This window comes from Tetrao urogallus (genome assembly GCF_951394365.1).
Source record: "Tetrao urogallus genome assembly, chromosome: 1".
Taxonomy (NCBI): Eukaryota; Metazoa; Chordata; class Aves; order Galliformes; family Phasianidae; genus Tetrao; species Tetrao urogallus.
In genome coordinates this window covers 161,513,707-161,536,084 of record NC_136813.1, presented here as the reverse complement: position 1 = coordinate 161,536,084, position 22,378 = coordinate 161,513,707, and positions in this window count along the sequence as shown.

Here is a 22,378-nt window from a genome sequence, read left to right as displayed (position 1 = left end):
CTTAGCTGAGAAAAAAACATTACAAAAGAAACACTGAAGATTTCTAACTCCTGAAGCAAACTATGCATTAATTTTAAATTGGTTGAGGAATACTCAGAATATTAAACCAACTGCTTTAGCCCCAAAACTTTACCTAAAACTCCTGCTTACAGATGCTTTAAGCTTAAAAGAAACTAACTGTTAGTAAAAGTCAACATTATGTCATACGTTAGAGAGAAGACATATACTTTCCCCAAAACTCTAGCTAACTCAGGCTGTTTTGGGTAGAGGAGGTTGATTCCTCTGAAAGTAAGGCACCAACTTACTAATAACTCTGAAATTCAGGCCACTGCCTTTAGTTTACTCTTCTGGGAGCAGTCAAAGATTATAGAAGCAGCAAAAAAGGATAACAAAAAAATTCAGTTTAATCTGAAAATAGCATGAGAGTTTTATCTTAATACAATTTCCATTTTCTGTTGCTATTCACAAGTGGATCTGCTTTAGTGCTTAGCATATTTGATATCAATGGCAATGACGCCTCCAGGAGCTGAGTCAACTGACGTAGTGAACTGCCATCGCAGCACTTTACTGGGATGAAGAAAGCATTAGGGACTCAAATATCTGATGGGCTTTACTTACGGCAACAGTAAGACTTTACTATGCATAAATGTTTCAATATTCAGTCTATTAAGCAATAGAAAGATAACAGCACACAGAAGAATGTTTATTCTGGTGCTGCAAGACAGTCTTTGTGACACATAAATCCTCACATACTTTCTGCCTGTCTCCCATCTATCTCTTGGGCTAATATTTGATTGTGGGAATTTTTAAAGCAGAAAAACTTTTATAGAAATATTGGGTTCACCAAGCCCCAATCATCTTTTTTTCTAAGTACCTCAGTATTGAATGTAAGGTTTTAAGGCAATGTTGTCTATATTTTTCTTCGTGTGATAAAGAGCTTAGTAATGAGGAAGTGGTGGATTCCTGGCCCCAGTGTCTGCCATAAAGATACTAATAATCTGTAAGTACTTTTAAAACTTTAGTTTGGTGAAGCCCTGCTATGTGCCAAGTCAGAAATGCTTAGTACATCTATTCTTCCACTCTGGCCTTGCAAAAAAAAAAATCAAAATTTTTCAGAATATGCAGAGAGCCCCAGGAGATTATCAGATGACAGAGCCATGCCAGGAAAATAGTATCTTGACACCAGAAGACAATCAGTTTTCCTGCTGTGGGGGCAGAAAATTCCAAGGTTTGAAAGTGTTTGAACATTTTTAGATTTATTAGTTCGGAGTGAATCCAAAACAGACTGAGAGAACAAAAAAAGTTATCTTTGAAAAGTAAATATTCTTTGCTGGCAAATACGCTATAGATCAATGCTAGTAATATGGTAGCCAGCACTGCTGCAATTTCTAATATGCAAAACTTAAAAACAATAACCCACTCAAAACACTTTCAATTTGGTCATAGCACGTATTTAGAATATCTATTTAGAATACCCTATTACCCAGTGAGGTGCAACCCCCAAGAATAACACTCAACTCTGAGATTTATTATTTGTATCCTCTCTGGACTGGTTTCCACCAGCTTAGAAAGTATATTTTTTCCATATGTCAGAAGATCAAGAACTACTCCACAGGAATTTGTATGGAAAGCAATGCACACACCTGTTCTTTACCATAGAAACTGACAACACAAAGACTTACTGTTCCCACCATTTTGGTCTTAATAAATAGATATAAACAGTAGAATTAAGTTGTGTAAATACAAATAGCCAGTGGCATTTCAGATGCCCTAATGTTCATTGGCTAGACTCCAGCTGCCACTCCAAAGGAAAGGAGTCTCCAGTAGATGCTATATTCTACATGACAGACCTGTGAGGATGACCTAGTTATTATAGTTTCATCTCTAATGGCACTAAGATACTTACATTCAGACAACATCCAAATGCTGAGACAACTCCAAATTAAGAGATGCCTATATTCAAGACAAATGTCTAAACAATTCAGCTCATCATAAAGTTTGCATTCAGTGTCCGATCAATTAAATACTCTCCCACAGGGTAATGTGGAGAATGAACTGAGGAGCACAGGCTCAGGCAGTCTGCGTGTACTAAGGGGATTCAAGCACAAGGGTTCGGTGTTTCCAGAAAGATACATTTACATCTTAGAAACAAAAAACTATGGTGAAAGGTACACTTGTCCTGTGTTAGAGTATGTGCCACATCACAGGTGAGCCCTTCCAAACGTTCCCCTGCCTGCTCAGCAGAACTACACAAAGCCTCATTCTGAGAAATGGAGGAAGAGACCAGAAAGAGAGAGGTAAAGACAGAAACAGAAGTCACACACTTGAAAATACCTCCCTCTGCAGCAGTTTCTAATGTACCTGCAGGGCTGTTCTCATCAACTGGATACATGGAAATACAAGAAGCAGCTGAAAATAGGAAATGCACATTTAATGGGAGACAAGAGTGACTCTGCTAATGAAAACTAGTGCTAACTTTGAAAAAGAAATGGCTCTGTGTTATACATTACTTGACATGAAAAATCTGTCTTCAGAAGTGTGAATAAAAATACCTCCAAAGACAAAATAAACAAATAAATCCCTCATGTAAAATATGTATAAATAACTCTTCAGGCCATCTCTGGACAGAGTAACATCACACTTTACTTTACACACATGGGCACATAACTTATCATAAGATAAAGAAATTGCACACAAGAATAATGTACCATTTTTTTGTCTTTTTTTATTCTGCAGTCTTTTTAATATCAGGAAATAATATATGCTGTTGGTTAGGTTATATAGTATTTTATTTCTTGGTAAGAAATTGTACCTTTGTGCAGGAAGAATTCCATGATCAAGACCCCCTCTGAAAGAACAATACTTTTTTCTTATATTTGTCACTTAACAAATGGCATCTTTACCACTCTGGAGAAATCATATTCAATTTTGTCCAGGATATATACAATAAGCAGATAAACAGCAGGAATTATATCACTTGTAATATAACATATTTCAATGCTATGCTATTTTAATTCTGTTATGTCAACAGATGTGTCTTAATTTCTTCAATAGAGATAAAATTAGTGATTCCATAGAAATGACCTGGCTGTGCATGGTCATGCCTTTCAAGATGACCACTCGTTACCCTGTTTGTTCTGAGTTTTCATCATCATCTGGAATTTATTACAGTGATTTACCCAGCCCAAACTTGCTGGATTTCAGTTCGGTTATTTTTTTGTGTCCTGGAGCTGTCAATCTGTTAACTTTGGAAGGATGTCACAGAGCTATCTAAGACTAATCTACACTTCCAGAATTTTACCAATATAGCTATTTTCTAACTAGCACTGTAGCTTACATGGGCTTAAAAACAGTGTTCTCCAACCTGAGAGCCACAGTTACTCACTAAACATTCTAAAAGAGTAAGCTATCCCAAGACAATTATTTTTCCCATAATGGTGAGCCTATCTAGAGGCTTCCAGCACATTCAAATATCTGAGCAAAGGACTATGGCAGCAAAACTCCAAAGCGCAGACAATTCAGCAAGGTGTCTACAGCCATATTGCTCATTAACACTCATCCTCAGGCTGATTCTGAGATTGATCCAGACAATGTAAACAGGTTTCACTTAGCGAAGATCCAGCAACTTTTAGAATTCATGAGATATTTTGCTGTGGTTCTGGGCTAAAAAAAGGTTGGAGAAGAAAGCTACACTACCATGCATTGATTGTGGTGGACAAAAACTTGACACAAGGCAGAAGCAAGTGCTAACAGTCCAGAAGGCCAACTGCAACCTGGGCTACATCAATAGAGGAGTGGCAAGCAAGGGTGAGGGAGGATTGTCCCTCTCTGCTCTGTCCTTGTAAGGCCTCATCTGGAGTACTGTGTTCAAGCCTGGGGCTCTCCAGGAGAAAAAGACTTGGAGCTGTTGGAGTGGGTCCTCAGGAGGCCACAGGAGTGATCAGAGGGCTGGAGCACCTCTGGGGACTGAGGGTGCCAGAAAAAGCTCTGGGGAGACTTCATTACAGTCTTCCAGAACCTGAAGGGAGCTTATAAAAGAAGGGAGACTGACTTTTCAAATGACCTAATAGTGATAGGGTGGGAGAAAACAGTTTTAAACTAAAAGAGGAGAGATTTAGATTAATCATGAGGAAGAAATTGTTTACTCAGAGGGTGATGAGACACTGGCACAGGCTGCCCAGAGAGGCTGTGGATGTCCCAGTCGTGAAGGATTCAAGCCCAGGTTGGACTGGGCCCTAGGCAGTATAGTTGGTAGGTGATAGCCCTGCCCACGGCAGGAAGTTGGAAATTGATGATATTTAAGGTCCCTTTCAACCCCAAACATTCTGTGATTCTGTGAATGGCTCCATCACACCTTGTGGCAGATACACCCATGCACCTGTCTGACATATTCAGTATAAGCAGATGGGCCCATATAGTCCTCCATGGACTGCAGCCCCTGTGACAGATGTGATTACACCAAGGATTTAATTTCAGATGTTAGGAAGAAGCAGCCCATCACAGATCTCAGCACTAGTGCCATCAGCAATGAATTGCTGTTTTGCCTTGAGGCCAAATTCAGGATGCTTTAAACAGGAAAGAAAATGCAGACAATCAATCCAAAGAGACCTGGCTAAGTGTGAAAGTGTTTTGCTGGTAATGTAGACTGAATACAGACTTGCACTATATGGCTTCCCTAAGAGTTACTACAGCAGAGAAAAGAAGCATGGATAGAATAAAAGGAGCTTTTTAAAGAAGCCACAGGAGACTCTTGGGGTTAAATAAGCATACTGCTAACTAGGTACGAGGCTTATCTACTGCTGTTCTGGTAGAGACCAGATTATTTCTGAAACAAAGAAAGATCTTATAAAAGAAAGCTGAGATTCTTTATTTTCAGTTTCTTACACATTAGGTCCTACTGTTGTTACTGCTGATGGTGCACTAAAAGTGAACTGTGCCTTCTCCAGAGAATTAACTGAGGTCATAAAGGTACCTGCATGCTGTAAGAAACAAACGACTTAAATCTGTTACTTCCTATGTATCTTTGAACTTCTAGTATCTGCAGCTAGAGATCTCTTTTACCAGCACTGCTGTCTAACTGCCAGCTTCACTGCCTTTCTCTGGACACACTCCAGGGCTACAGTGTCTTGTGGCAAAGGGTTCAAAACAGAACAGAGTACTCAGGATATGGCCTCACCAGAGCTGAGTATAGGGGGATGGTCATTTCTTTGTTCCCGCTGGCTGCATTACCTCTGACACAAGCCAGGATGCCACTGGCCTTCTTGGCTACATGGACACACTGCTGGCTCATGTTCAGCTGAGCGTTAACCAATCCTCCAGATCCTTTTTCTCTGCACAGTCTACCACACTCTCTGCCTCAAGACTGTATTGTTTCATAGTGTGGTTGTGGCCAAAATGAAGGACCAGGCACTTGGTCTCATTGAACTTCATCTCATCAGCCTCAAACCAGTGATCCAGCCTGTCCAGATCCCTCTGCAGGTCCTTCCTACCCTCAGGCAGATCAACAATTTGCAGCGTGGTATTATCTACAAACTTACTGAGGGTACACTCCATCCCCTCATCCATATCATCAATGAAGATATTAAGCAGAACAGGCCTCAGTATCAGCTCCCTGAGAACACCACTCGTGATTGAACACCAGCTGGATTTAACTTCATTCCCTACCACAATCTGGGTCCAGCCCTCCAGCTAGTTCTTTACTCAGCAAAGAGTGTACCTGTTCAGATCACGGGCTGCCAGCTCCTGCAGGAGAACACTGTGGGAGACAGTTTCAAAAGCTTTGCTGAAGTCTAGGTAGACTCATCATCAACAGTCTTTCCCTCATACATCAGACTGGTCACCTGGTCATAGAAGGAGATGACTTTTCTTACTATCAGACCATGCAAAGTAATGCTCTCTTCAGTCCATGCCACCACATCTAATTTCTGGGATGAACGTGTTACATTTGGTCAGTGCAGAATAGCAACAGCATAAGAGTGAAAATCCTTTTCCTGAGCTGAGCCCAGCAGGGACCATTCACATTCTTGATTTTGGCTGCTCTCACCAAGGGCAGATGGTATGAAAATATCTGAATTCTTGATCAGTATTCTCACACAGATTGATTTTAACAGAGCTCAGACATCTGAAAGGAATCGATTGCAGTTTTCGTTGCCAGACCCGTGCTGTGCTGCTGAAAGGATAAGAAGGTATAATAAGGTAAAGACAAGAAACACAATAAGGTGGAATGGTTTGAGATGCACAGTTGGGGCAAGAGCACATTTCTTGATCCATTTCCTATTTTACTAGCAGTCTTACCAGGCAATGCTCTCTGTGGCAGCAGAGCATTTGTACAGCTCCCCACACTTTCCCAAGTGGGAAAACTTGTGGTTTCAGATAAATACTGTTTGATAACTGAAGGAAAGGTGTGGTGAGGTGGGATGGAGAGGGGAGAACAAATATTGCAAAGACAACACACCATGCCCCAAAAGTAAACCATTGTCTAGCCAGGCTACAAACTGCCAAAGACAAAACGCACACCTTCTTATTCCACTACCTCAGTTTTATATCTGAGCATATGATGTGGAATATCATTTTCATCAGTTTTGGCCAGCTATCATGGCTGTGTCCTCTCCCAGCTTCCTGTCCATTCCCAGCTTCCTTGCTGTGGGATGTAGAAACTGAAAAAGAGAAAGCCTTGATGCTATGCAAACTTTGCTCAGCAATAGCCAAAACACTGGTGTGTTATAAACACTGCTTTAATCACAAATCCAGGAAGGATCATAAAAGCTGCAATGAAAAAAATAATAATTCAATCCCATTACAGTACGTGTAGAGATCAGAGACAAAAAAAATGAAATGCCTATACCACCTCCTCCATTGTTTTCATTCTAGAATAGGAGTGATTTGCTCTTCTTTCTTTCATTCATTTAAGTTCACCAGCTATAATGTATTTTCAAACTACCTTATGCCAGGGGATCACTGGTAATTAAACAGGCACCCCTCTTTCCAGGTCTAGTCTTCAATTAGTCCTAGTTTGGTTGCTGAAGCACGTGTCACTTCTGTTTCCATATTCACTTACCACTTACCCAGTTTTCTTTATAGTATCTGTTATCTACTGGGAGGGCTCTAGAAATGTGAATTGAATGACTAAAAAACTTTGCAGATTTTAACATTGTGACCACATACACAGATGAATGTGAACTGGCTAAAACTTATTCTATCTATATGATGAAGTGCAAGAAACAGTAGGAAAAATATTTTTCTCCCTAATTTTTTTATCAATAGTTTTACTGTACTTAGAGGATTTATATTCTTTCCTTTCGATCTGAAATGACCAAACATAAGATTTGACAAGAGAATTGCATCCTAGGTTTTCATTTGACCCGATGTAGGGAAGACTAAATCATATTTTTCATCTTCAGACAATTCCAAAACTTTTCAAAGATTGAGGTATTGTTCTATTTTCCTAGTGAAAGTAATAAATAAGCTGTTTGATATTGTTATAGACAATACTGCAAGGTAAAACCTGTTTAAAAATACAATATTGAATGTGTTTAACTGTTTGGACCTCTTAGCATACCACATAAATTGGATTCTGTGAACTCTAGTGAACCTCAGATGAATTCACTGTTCGTGAAGCTCTGCAAGTTTGCAGCATATGAGGAGCTGGTCCTTTGCTTTGAGAACACTTTCTTGTTGCTCAATATCAGAATAACTATTTATATGGGAAGAAGTGTTCAACAGGAAAATTTTAGGTGAATTCACCTCAGCTAATACTATTTATTGTATTGCTTTATCATCTGAAATAGGAACTAAGCCACCACACTGTGTGATCCTTCATGGAAAAGTTCTGTGACAGATGTTCCCAAGCATACTGCTAAACCTTAGGAAAGTAATTTGAATGAGGAGTTGAACTGTGAATATTTTAAAACTGCTGACAAACACTTTTAAGCTGACATGCTTATTAGCATATCTGAATCTGTTCAAAAGGCACATCTGAGCTGACTGAAGGGGAAGCTTTAACAGAACAGTTAGGTGTGTCATCTCAGTCGTACTTGGTGGTTCCTAAGAATGACCTAATTTCTTCTAATTGACTATCAGATTGTGTTTTCAGGCTCACTTCAGCATTTGTGAAAATCTGCTATTAATTCTTTCCTACTATTCTGAACAGAAGAAGCGTAATTGACATTTCTCTAGTATGTGGGTAATCCCTGCTTTTCATATTCCATTAAATGCTTCTAAATCTTGCAAAAGCTGCTCTGTGTCTGCTTTTGGAAAACAGACAATGCTTCTGTTGAGTCATCTAAATAGAAACATACAATTCGAAAATCAAAGCTTCCATAACACAACTCTGTAATCTCTGCAACACTGCATGTGAATTAAAGGACATGACTTTAAAATGATACAGCATCCTCTTACTATAGAGCTGTGATTTTCAATTTCAGTTCAGAAACACCTACAGTTACATGTGTCTTAGGTGCTAATGGACCTAGCTGAACTTCAAATAACTAATGAGTCATCAGCCTTAGCAGATGTTCATCTCTGAAGAACACCATTTAACTTCACCTAGTCCATATAAAATTTTTAACCAGTGGAAATGCACTAATATGAGTGAGGATGTCCGTGAACAACAAGCAGCAGAGAAAATGCCTTCTTTTAACTTTATGTTTAAGTAATCTTCTTTAACTTGTTTTTTTTTTTTCTTATAGATGAAGATCTACAAGGCATTTCAACCACAATCAGCATCAATGTGACGTTTGATTAAACCAAACTTTCTGGGTTTATCTTTAAAGTTACTGTATTTTTCTGCTTTGAGAACTTAATATCTTTGTTCATAATGTGATTACAATTGTAGGTGCAACAAACATTTTCTGTTGTATTATTTTTTCCTCAACACTGTCCCACGGCTAGTGAACAACTACACCTCTACATATTCTCAATCTATTCATGATACTATATCTGAGAGTTAATATTGTACTATAATTTTAAATCCCATGAATCCTTTGCAAGCCTCGGAGTACTGTAACATATGAGGTTTTCTAAAGATGAAGTGAGACATCCACACCACCTACTGTAACTTCTAGCCTCTGTAGTCTCCAGGTACATTCTCAAGCAAAACAGGCATTTCCAAAAATATCACATAAGATCCTCTTTCGAATATCTCTAAGAGTATATTTTGTCTGTACGCTAGAAATTTCTAAGATAGACATGGCAGCCTAGATGTCGTATGTAACAACCTACACCCTTCTGCAACAGTAATAATGAAAGGCACCCAATTCAGGAGAATTAACTGCTGAACATCTACTGAAAATGGACATCATCACAAATCCTAGAATGTGGAGGATCAATTCAGAAAAGAGCTTTATCATTTCAATGCATTTTTAAATTGCTCTTGCTATCTCTGATTCTCACAACTGGGATGGAAAATTACCTGTACCAGTTCTCCTCTGGGCTCACTCTATGCAACAGACTGCCTAATATTGGGGTCTTCTTACTTCTCATATTCTATGCCCAGAAGAGAATTTGGACTAGCAATTTTAAATAGGAATAAAAGGAAAATGGAAAGCAGTCAAATTAATAAATCCATGAGACATAGTAAATGTAGTCCATAATCAATGAGCAACAGTGTTGGAGGACACATAGAAATGTAAAGGTGATAAGTAATCTGAAATGTGACTAATAAATACTCAAAAATTATCTGATTGTTGCATCCTAATAAACTTCACTTCAGATCGAAAAAAGTAAGTAAGTTAAAAAATGCTTGAGCAATATGGAAGAAATATCCTGTCTTTATTAAAATCATGCTATGCTTAAAAATACATATATTCTATGGAGTAATAGCATGTGAAGACAACTCTGAATTTTAGAAAAGTTTTGCTCTTATTTTTGGGCTATCTGGTGATTTTTAGTCATTCTGGCCTGGAATTAAGCAGGGCATGACACTGAAACCAAATTAAGAAAAGATAAGCAGAAGAGCAGTGATACATAGCAGCTCAGGAATGCTTTGCAAGATCTGCATCTGTTGAACTTACACTCATGAAATGTAAAATTGAAAACTAGAGTTAAAGATGGAAAGGTTTTAAGATATGTGTCTGCATTAACAATCAGGAAGAGTTAAACAGCATAATAGTTAAATTAGTGGATAATAATAAATGGGAAAATATAGCAAATGACCTTTCTACAACAAATGAAAATATTGAAAATATATGATTTACTGAGGTCCAGCTGAAGAGCTGGAAGATGAAGAAATAAGATGAAGTCATTCTTGAAACACTATTAAACTAATCTGTATAATATTATTTCAGAATAGAAAACAGTGAGTTACACAATAGCATGTTACCATGATAATAACAATGTGACTTTGGGCAGCACATACAGAACTGCCTTTATACACAGAGGCAATAATTTGTTTCTACAAATCTAGCAGAATTTAGACTAATGTACGTAATTCAGTCAGCTAAAGAAACATACCTTATATATAGAAACAAGATTTTATTGTTAGTCTAATTGAAGTGCTGGTAACTTAATCAAAGATTCATCTTGTAACAATAATACTACCATAGCTAAATTTTTTTACAGCTCATTGCCAGTAATGATATATTGAAATGATGTAGGGGGGCCTACAGCAAAGCTGAGCCCTTTTCATAAGGGCATGTAGCAAAAGAATGAGGGGAAAAGGCTTTAAACTGGAAGAAGGTAGATTTATACTAGATATCAGGAGGAAATGCTTTACTGTGAGGGTGATGAGACACTGGAACATGTTGCCTGCAGTGGTTGTGAATGCCCCCCTCCAGGGAAGCATTCAAGGCCAGGCTGGATGGGGGTCTGAGCAACCTGGTCTAGAGGAAGGTGTTCCTGCCTATATCAGGGGATTGGAACTAGGTGATCTCAAAGGTCCTTTCCAACCCAAACCATTCTACAATTCTGTATAAGCAAATTTTCTGTTATTTGTCCCTTTTAATATTAGAGATGATGGTGCTAGTCTGCCTCAAGAAGGTAAAAGGGTTTGCAGTGAGCTGTCAGCATCCCAAGTTCTTCATCAGGAGGAACATGAAACCAGTAAGAAGTTCTTTATCTCTCGAGTTTGCTTGAGATTATTTTAAAGTTTGCTAACACAGACCTCTTGATCCATTTCAATGTTACATCTGTGTTTTATTTCATACGGTCTGTGAAGACTTTCTCTTTGCTCTATTTTATCTCCCTAGAACCAATTTTAGCAGATCCCAAGAATGCATTCCATTAGTAACCTCTAATTGTCTGCGATCCTTTTTATAATCCTGGGACCTCTGTCATCAGTCCATGCTTGCATTTTTAAAGCTCTTCCTATCATCTGGCTCTTATACCATTGTAAGTCTATGTTAAAATCCTACTTCTCTTCAATGACCTTCAGGTTGTGGTGTCTTGATAACACACCTTGAAGTTTCATTAGCATAACTTAGACATGCATACATCTGTGTTCTAGAGGCAGAGAACAGGTAACTCTAGGAAAAGAAATCCTTTAGATATATTTATCTGCAGACATATATGGACATCATATTCTGCTATTCTCCTGCCATTAGTATCTACTAGTCATAGCAGCATCACTGATACAGTATCAAAATAACTCTATAGTGACATAACTGTGCCAAAAATGAAGGCAAACAAGGGTACCTATTTTTAACACTAACTGTATACACTATGGCTTAAAGGATTATACTACACTTGCAATAATGTAATAATTCATAATACTATGAAGAAATTGAGCACAGATTTTGTTTCACATCAAAAAATAGACGTTTGGTGGATGAGTACAGTTTTCCCATCATTCTAAAGCAAATGAATTTGACAGACCCTTGAGAGCAGTCCAGTTTCCTGTTTTTTTTATAGGGTATAATTAAATACCACACCATAGCTATGCAAACCAGCAGTGGATGCCTGTACTGCTTTATGGTGCTTAAATGCCATATTTGAGAAGCACAGGGAGCAACTGTGGTCTCAGCAGTCCTATAAAGACCAGACTGCTAGCCTAAGTCATGTGGACTATATTACCAGTACAGTATAGACTGACGTGTCAAACTAATTGCTCCTGGTGGCTTTTAACTACTATGCCCTTGTGGCATACACTCATAACTGGATGAACTGAATTTCTCTATTTCATGTATCTATATTCTTCCTTACTCATCAGAGGTCAGAAATCTAGTGTTACCCAGTCTCGCATGCATTTTGAGCAGAAGACCCATGTTTACACAGGCTCTCTTTCACTTCAGGACAATATTACACTGTATATACCATTCAAAAATGGGGTTTGTCTAATAGACCAGAGAAGCAATAGAGTTTAATATAATGACTTATGTATAGCTGGCAAGCCATGATACTCTTATAAAAGCCTTACCCCTAAAACAGGATGGTTTTCATATGGTATTGCACTTTACAACAGTAGGATAAGAATTCCTCCTCCACTCTAGCACAAGGAACCTCTTGCTATATAATCAAAGATTTTATATTTGAAAAGTTTCTGACCTTCATGCTTGCTAAGAAAACAGCAAACACATGAATGAACTGCCCCATTTTTTCCAGCTCTGATATCTGAAGATGACAATTTAAAATGTCAGCATTGTTAGCTACTCCACTGCACAGAGTTCTACAGATTCAAGGATATTAATGCCAGCAGGTATTATTAGGCTCATGTAATCTGACCTGCATAATATATGTCACTGAATTCCACCCATTCTTTCCATATCAAATCAATAACCCTAGGTCAGCTAGTGCCTGAGCCTTTATAAAGATGTTGAATTTTGGTCTGAATATTTAACATGATGAACAATCCTTCACATCCCAGAATCAGATATTATTTTAGTTAATTAAAAATTAGTCACCTGTGTCTCCATGAGTTTCTGCCTTTTTATCCCAATTACCATTATTTTTCCTGCAATCTTTTCACCACCAAGAATGCTACTGTGTGTGTCTTCATCATGCAGCAGAGCTCATAGCAAACACCTCCAAATTAACTATCATTCACAAGACCCACATGGATCAACTTCTCAGTAAGGTTTATAAAATTCTGCTTCAGAGCCATGTGAACACAGCAGAAAGACTAGAAGACTTCTGCTTTACGTTTGTTTCAAGAGACTGTATCTGTCAAGTCACACTGCGGCTTCATACTTAGTGGAAAAAAAAAAAGTCTTTGCTCCAACTTATTTCATCAGTTTCCTATTCTTCATGAAGTTTCTGGAATACTAGGAGACACAAAAAAAGGTCACTTTTATCTCATAATACCAGCAATATTACTGTAAATTCAACATTTCTCCATCCATTTTACCAAAAAAAAAAAAAAAAAAAAAAAGGAAAAATTGCAGTAGGAACATCAGTCTGTTCCTTTTCCAAACCCAAGGTTTCATTCAACAGACAAAGGACTTTCTACTGCTGGCTGTCACTGTGCTAATCCCTTCCTACAATGTTCAAAAACCTGGCTACCTAGGGTCCTTGCTACTTAGGTTTAGTTCTCTTCCATTCTAAATAGTTTCTTGCATAACCTGGAATCACAGAATCATAGAATGGCCTGGGATGAAAAGGATTACAATGATCATCTAGTTTCAACCCCCCCTTGCCATGGGTAGGGTCACAAACCACCAGACCAGGCTGCCCAGAGCCACATCTAGCCTCGCCTTGAGTGCCTCCAGGGATGGGGCATCCACAACCTCCTTGGACAACCTGTTCCAGTGCGCGTCACCACCCTCTGTGCAAAAAACCTCTTCCTAATATCTAACCTAAACCTCCCCTGTCTCAGTTTAAAATCATTCCCCATTGTCCTATCACTATCCACCCTCATGAACATTTGTACACCCTCCCCCCCCCGTTTATACACTCCCTTCAAGTACTGGAAGGCCACAATGAAGTCTCCCCAGAGCCTTCTCTTCTCCAAGATGAACAAGCCCAGTTCCCTCAATCTTTCCTCAAAGGAGAAGGGCTCCAGCCCTCTGATCACCTTAGCGGCCCTCCTCTGGACCTGCTCCAAAAGTTGCACATCTTACTTGTGCTGGGGGCCCCAGGCCTGAACACAGTACTCCAGATGGGGCCTCACAAGAGTTGAATAGAGGGGGACAATCACCTCCCTCTCCCTGCTGGCCACTCCTCTTTTAATGCAGCCCAGGACACAGTTGGTTTTCTGGGCTGCAAATGCACACTGCTGGCTCATGTCCAGCTTCTTGATCCCCAGCATCAGGATCCCCAAGTCCTTCTTCGCAGAGCTGCTCTCAAGGAGTCCTTCTCCCAGTTTGTATATAGTACCTGGGATTGTCCTGACCCAAATGCAGCACCCTGCACTTGGCCCTGTTAAACCTCATTGGGTTCTCATGGGCCAACTTCTACAGCCTGTCCAGGTCCCTCTGATGGCTTCCCTTCCCTCCAGTGTATCAACAACACTGCTAAGTTCGGTATTGTCTGTTAGCTTTGCTGAGAGTGCACTCAATACCATTGTCCATAGGAAATTCAGAGTAGGAGGTTTCAGAGAATCATAGAATGGCTTAGATTGGAAGGGACCCCATGGATCATCAGGTTCCAACGCCCCTGCCACAGGCAGAGCCACAAACCTCCAGATCTCGTACTAGACCAGGTTGCCAAGGGCCTCCATCCAACCTGGTCATGAACATCTTTAGCGATGGAGCATCACACATTCTACGAGCAGCCTGTGCCAAGCACCTCACCACTCTCTCTATAAAGAGCATGACATCAAGCCTTAAATTTCCCTTCTTGAGATTAAAGCCATTCTCCCTTGTCCTATCACTGACAACCTGAGTAAAAAGTTGACTCTCCTCCTTTTTGTAATCCCTTTTTAAATACTGGAAGACTGCAATAAGATCTATTCACAGCTTTCTTTTCTCCAGGCTGAACAAGCCCAGCTCCTTCAGCCTGTCTTGGCTGGGGAGATGCTCCAGCCCTTTGATCTTCATGGCCCTCCTCTGGACCCTCTTCAACAGCTCCACAACTTTCCTGTATTATGGGCCTCAGATATGGATGCAGTACTTCAGATGGGCCTCACGAGGGCAGAGCAGAGAGGAACAATAACCTCCCTGAAGCAAGCAGATATGCTAGAATGCACCATTCTTTTATGTATTAATAGATTATTCTATTTCCTAGTTTCAGATTGAAGATAAAACAAAGAAAGAAAATCAAAATAATCTCTCTCTCTCTCTTTACAATCTCAATCTAAACATATACTGTTATCAACCTTTTCCACAACATCAGTATTATTCCTGGTAATAATAATCTGTTGGTTTTTTCATCCATCTTCATTTTCAGTGGTTAGTTCTGCATACTGATTCAGTTTTTGCTTCTCCTGTTTTGAAATCTTAAGTGAGACCAGAAGTTTCTAGTTTCCTAAGGATCATTCCTTCAGTGAAGCTGGATTGTTCTGTTTACAGCTGCTTTTCTCTATCATATCTCTCTCCTCAGTGCCCCAAGTCTCCCTTTTTCTGACTGTTACTACATTTCATTTACATGCTGGCTAATCAAAGAAAAGGTCTCCTAAACAAAACCAACTCCCTGCTGTGAGAATGATTTGCTGCAATTGCAAGTCAGCATTCAATCCATGCACAAGCAGTCTTCTGTCGTTTCCAAAATCCTCCTGCTAGAAATTATTCTTCTACATTAAGTCATTGCTAACCACAAAAGACATGTTGTTCCCCACTTCTAGTCCCATCCTTGCCAAAAATCAAGACTACAAAGAAGAAAACTACTTGGTTCCAAACACCCGTAGTATGTTGGAATTTACTTACAAGGCTGAACTAAATGATATGCCAACACCAAAGGATAGTCATTCATAGTTTAGTGCTAGTGGAATGTGAATGGTTAGTTGCCACTAAATAGTAGTGCTATGGGTGAAGCCCAAGTCAACTGAAAGGAAAGATAATTTAGACAACAGTAGATTTCATAAATGCTAGTATGCAGTAAGTGCAGTATTTAGTACTCTCTAGGCTGGTGTCTCTCAGCAAATCCCTATCTGTAGTTTCTAAATTGCTTTGGACCATATAACTGGACTCTAATTCAGCCAAAACTTTGAGATGAGTTTCCTGAATGTTAGATCTAAATATAACACAACTCATCTCCCGTCCAAATTTCAAAGGCTTTTTTTTTTTTTTTAACTCAAATTAGAAAAATATGACATTTTAAATAGAAATATGCTGCTCTGCAGTGTAGAGAAGAAATAACCAATTCCTGCTCATCCCACATAGTTAATAGATCCATTTTGTTCTCAGCCCAGAAGCTCGCAATGGATTTCTGTGATAGAACCTCCTCTGGTCCAAGAGAACTAAATAAAATTTAAAAACAAGCAAACAAACAAAAAAACAACAACTTTGGTTGTTCTTTTCTTTGTGCCTCTTCTCGGTAGCCGTGCAGTCTGGATCCCACTGGAGAACCTTACAGAGTATGATTGCCTCTCTGCTGGCTCCCTCTTCTAGCTTCTGCATGCAGCTCCTGAGAGAACGACTCCTTTCGTCTTCCCTTATAGTACTCCACCTGGCAAAAGAAAAAGGCAGCCTGCCACTCTTCTTCTAAATCACTGCCTTTTAAACATATTCATCAATTAGATACAGCACGCGCTGAATAACCATATTTAAGCATAGGCTGTCAGAAAGCAGGTAAATATTTTCCCCTGGCAAAAGAACTGGAGGACACATCTGTTCTCAGTACTGGAAGATTATATTTGAAGCTTTTATAGCAATACTCATAGCGAGTCAAGATTAATTCAGAACTGCCAACTTGCTCAGGCCTCAGTAATATAAGCGCATAAAAACTGCCAGACTAGGTCAGTCCTACTTCCAACAGTAGTCTGCTAATAGATGCTTTGGGAAAGATTGTAATAGGAATAGCATGATCCAAGCATAGCCTCCTAGCTTCCAGCAATGAGTGGTTAGGGATTTCATGAGCAGGACATTGCATCTGGCCCTCACATTTAATAGCTACCAAGGGAACAGCTTTCCATGAGCTTGTCTAATCTGCCTTTGAATCCGTTTTTGCTTCTGGCCTCCACAGCATCCTATGACAGTAATCTTATTACAAATAAAAGTATTTTTATTGCAAATGCATAAAACAAGTCTGTCTTCACCAAGCACAAGTGTTTGTTACTTGCTTCCTCGTATGATGAAAAATAGATAAGCAATCTATTTTAAGCACCTATTCACCTTCTTCAAACAATCCACTGTTTTATAATCCTCCATCATATCCCATTTCCAAGCAGTTCTCACTTTTGATTCAATTTCTTCTGTTTTATTCTTCCTTACAAGTGCTGAAACTTCAATTGCATTTTAATTGTCATGAAAGTCATTCCCTTTGTCTTTGAGAACTTAATGCAACTCCCAGATATTTACAACTGTGACATTCTATCTAGTTGTGTATCATGATTTGCTTTTATTGTACAAAATATTATTTTCTCTTCTGTAGTATTTTTGTTTGTGCACTTGTAAGTGCAAAATAACATAACAACTTTACCCTTGTGTAACACCTAAAAGCTGAGTTTAAAGAGTACTTTAAAATAAGTTATCTGTGTAAAATTTAACCCACATCACAAAAAAAAAATATGTATAATTCTGAATTATAAGTGGCATTTTTTGTAGGTCCATATCTGACAGCATAAATTAGGCAACATCACTACATCCGAAATTATTCCTGTGAATCATTGTATGTTTCTTCTTGACAACTCATAAGCAAACATCTTGGCTAACCTTATTGTGTCTTCAAAACAGCCATCCATTTTTGACAAATGGATACAGAGGAAATTCAGACTTATGGGCTTTCAATATACATACAAAAATTCAGGAGACTGGCACAGCAGACTGTGATGCAGTGTTAAGATTTACTTACTTTTTCACATTTTTATACCAAAACACAGTAAAACACCAAAATAGTTGTTTAAACAGCATGTTTGAAAGCAGCTAAACTAAAGAAAAAAAAAATCAGTAACTAGTGAACTTATCGTCTGTGTGTGAGAATTGGGGAACACAAGCAATATGAGATAAATTCAGACTCCGACTTTCTGTGATGAATGCAAATTATTCCATTTATGTTATTCTACCACACAGTGATATCCTACATTTTTCAGGAAAGTACAACAATTTTTTTTTTTTCCCCCCCCCCAGTATTTTTATCTTGTGAAGGAGGAGTGAAGCTGTGCTGCTGTTCTGTTGGGAAGCTTTTCCTAGCAGGGCTACCAACCCAAGAACAGTCCTGCTGAAGGACACATTACACATCATCATATTTTTTGCCTGAAAAATGAGTAGCACAGTTTGACTGTAGGACTTTTCACAAAAGAGCTCAGACACCTGGAAAACAAAAAAGTGGAAAAAGAGAGAAGGAAACATCATTTAAAATAAATAAATGAAATAAAAAGTTTTTTTTTTTTAAATCTCCTTAATTTGAAGCAAGAGAAAATTGAAGACCAATAGAGAAGGCTGCCTGAGGCAATTCTAACTTAATGCAATCTGGAAAGCAAAGGATAACACTTCAACCGTTTCATCAACTGTCATCTTATAAACATAGTCACTTCTTTTTTTGGAGGCAATATAAAATACTATCTAATTTTAAAAAACAAGGTATACAAGCATAAATTATTTGGCCTGTTTGCACAAAATAGTTTTATGATGCTACTTTAAGATAAAAGATATAGTGAAAATGTTAATTATGCTTATAAGGCAAAATGACTAGAACATATAGCAAACTTGCATATAATAACAAAGTATTTCCTAATTAAAGTTGTCATATTTTCATTAAATTTTTTGAGAATATTATAATTCAGTTTTAAGTAGCAAATAATATCAGAATTTTATGAATGCCAATGAAAAATCAGCAATCTGGAAAACTGATATAAAGATTATCTTTAACATTTGTTTTCCTTCTAGAAGAGTGTTTTATTTGTAGGCTGCTTCCCTGACACAAAGCATTCATTGATGCACACCTATAATGCTGAAATAACAGCAATACTTTTTTGTTTTTGTGGAAATTTAAAAAGGAAGAACTGGAACAGCTCAGAAATCAGGACTAGACAGGTCTAGTTCCAGATAGGTCTGGAAATTCAATACATCCATACTCTGCCCCTAGGGAAAAGCATTCTTTGTTTTCTCAGCTCAGACTTGAGACTCTAAAGTCCAGTTCTTGCACACAACTAGTTCTTATGTCCCCTGGCCAGCACAACATGAGCCTGCACATCCTCTTGCATTTTGCCAAGCTGCCTGTACCAGTGCAAGTGCAGTCATCCCGTGCAGAACATAATCCAAGCATTATGTGGGAGATGTACACATCTAGAAAAGATACATTGCACCCAGACCTGCAAAGGAGCAGGACTAAGTGAGCAGGAATGGCAGACAGCAATGTTTACCACCAATGACAAATGGTCCCATGTACCAGATCTATGGCTAGAGAACAAATGCTGGACTAAAACTTTCTCAATGGCACACTTGTTCAGTTCCTCATTTCCTTTAGACTCACATAGTCCATGTCCACCTCAATCAATTTATAAATCTGAACAGAAGTTAAATCTGCAATATACCACTCAGTTATTTTCCTATGGTAAAATAAAATTAAAATGACCAAGAGACAACATTCTGTTTTGCATCAGAAAAAAAAAGACTAATGCTTTGCTCCGGTAACGTCAGTACGCTGTGCTAGAATGAACTGCTTTGATTTCAAGACATTAAATACACTATTTAACATTCTTACAGAATACGAAGATTTTTATTATTATTATTCCATTCGCCATTTTCAAAATTTAATGTATGGTGTTATCAACAAACTAAGAATGTCATTATTTATCCAGAAGGCAATATACACACAGAAAGAAATTTGAGTAAGGAGGTAGGCATGAATCAAGCAAATAATAACTAAATAAACTCAGCACCTTGAAGTACTAGCAAGTTAGGTTCCTTGAGTACTCAAATCAACAACTTTTAGAGAGATCAGAGAACAAATTCCTGAAGTTTTCTGAAGGAAAATCTCTAAGGTCTGTTTCTCAGGTTGGGTTATCCAAATTTTGGAGGAGACCAAAGGATTACTTGGCAGAAAACAAGATCTATGTAGCCTGTTTCATTTTAATTGGGAAAACCAAATTAAAAAGAGAAATCTGCATTCTGAACATAATTGTAATCAGTCGTGTTTAAGACAGATACATTCAATCTAGTGCTGTTGCAGAGCATGGTCACTAGGATGATGAGGGAAAAGGACATTGTTTAGGCTCGCCTAACAGATGCACATTAGCCAACAGAGGGATAACAAATGAGTATAAAATGATCATGATTAAATTCAGACTCAAAATTTTGGGAAAAAAAAAATTGTCTATTGCAAAGTAGAGCATTATAGCAGAACGCTCTAGAGTTAATTAAATCTACTGCCTGGAAGACTGCAGCAGGAAGAGCTATTGAATTTGCATGCCTGAATCCAAAGGCAATTCTTATTATTATTGTTCTTAAAAGTGATACACACCAGGCACTCAAATGGAACTCCAGAAGAAGAGGAATATTTTCTATAATTGTGCTCCTAAACCCACTAAACTTCCCCTGCTAGATTACACAGATGGGATTTTAGATCTTGCATATTCAGAATTTTCCTGTGGTTTCAGGACTATGAAATGGATTCAAAACAATTACTCGCCAGGTGATATATTACTCCTGACTTGTCATCAGAAGTTCTGCCTGGCTATGACAGGTCAACTCTTTATCTCACACACTCTCTCTCTGAGTTCATACAACTCTGAGATTGAGAAAAAAACTCCTGGACAAAAGAAGCACTCATGGGGAGACACAGGAGGAGATAATTTAGCTAAGCCTAATTTAGCTTCTGCTTCAAAACTCATGTCAGAGCTTGCTTTATCACTTCTCTGCTGTTGAAATGTATGGCATGTTGCTATAAACATGACAGCATTTAAAAAAAAAAAAAAAAAAAAAAAAAAACACAACCCACATTCGTTTATGGCTGACTGCTTTAGTAGCTTAGTGAAAGTCAAGTGGATTATTTTTGCAATATGTTCTCTCCTATTAAACCTTCTGTCCAAGCCTGACAGGAACCGAGGGTATCCCAGAAGAGTGCGCTCTAACTACAGTTTGGGGAAACCACTAAAGCTGCCATTCTTGCTTTTATTAGCCATCTTCACTAGCAAGAAACTTGGGTTTTGTTCTTGGCTGCATTTATGTGACAAGTGTTTCCAATCTAGAGCATTAATTTTTGACCTGCTCAAACAAAAATATTCCCCTGGAACTAAAAGGGAAAATTCAGTTGGATATCTATGGAGCTTCATTCAGTTCACTCCTAAATGTGATCCAAACAGGAGGTAGAAAGGTCAAGAGAAATCCAGAGAGCTGAGAAGTGTATTTAGTCCTCAGCTAAAAAACATATGGAGAGTTCAGCTGATAGCAGTAATCCTTCCTGGTTTTAATCATGGGTTGCCAATTACCCTAATTTCTGATACTATAACTGGCTGCTTTCAAAGGGTTTTCAATATCCCTATATGTAACTACTACTAATAATTAAGAAATCAAAGGTTAGAATGTTATCTTCTACTTACTTCATTCGCTAGATCAGTGTTAAGACCCTATTAACATATTATAAAACATTAGTAGATATTTTATTACCAATTATATTTCAGGATTAGTTTTAATATAAATGCCCTGTTGCTAAGTGTATGTCATCTCATTGATTCTACTACAATGTACCAAATGTAGTAGATAAAAATGGCTAATAACTCACTCATGTAATGTTACAGGTACATTTGGTACCTTGCTATCCCCTGATTATAGACATATCAGCTCATTAAACACTAGTGTAAGAACACTAGCTGAGCCCTTCCTTTTATCAAACTACCAGTGTGAATCCAGAGGCTAAGCCCTTCTCTTTTAATGATTCTGTAGTACTGCCTTCATAATCGGAGGAGGCTGGGAAGAGTGGAATGAGAGCACGCAGTGTTTCAATCAGCCTTTATAGCTACAGAGGTGCTCTTTTTCATGTCTGATTTCAAGCATGTTTTTAAATGTCCTCTTGTGCCCTTTTCTGGTTGTTTCTTTTATTAAAAAAAAGTGTTGATGTTCAATATCAGAAAAGCTGCTACACTTGCATTGATGCCACATTGACAGAATGACTTTATACAGTCATTTAGAAGCAGGAAAGTACTATAGACTTAATGGCAAACTTGTATATCTGGTAAACAACATCCATATACTAAATAATATAACATAAATATGCAAAATAAAATATTTTATAAGTGAGAATCTAATTTGGAACCATTAGAGATCAAGGAGATGTTTATTTCTAGAAAGAATATGACAGCATTTCTTGTGTCTGCCTTAATGAATAAAGTCAGTAATTTTTTTGGCTCCCAGTCCAATTGCATACAAACTGCAGGCTGTTTCACATCTCTAATGGGCTCTATCTCTTGATGCTT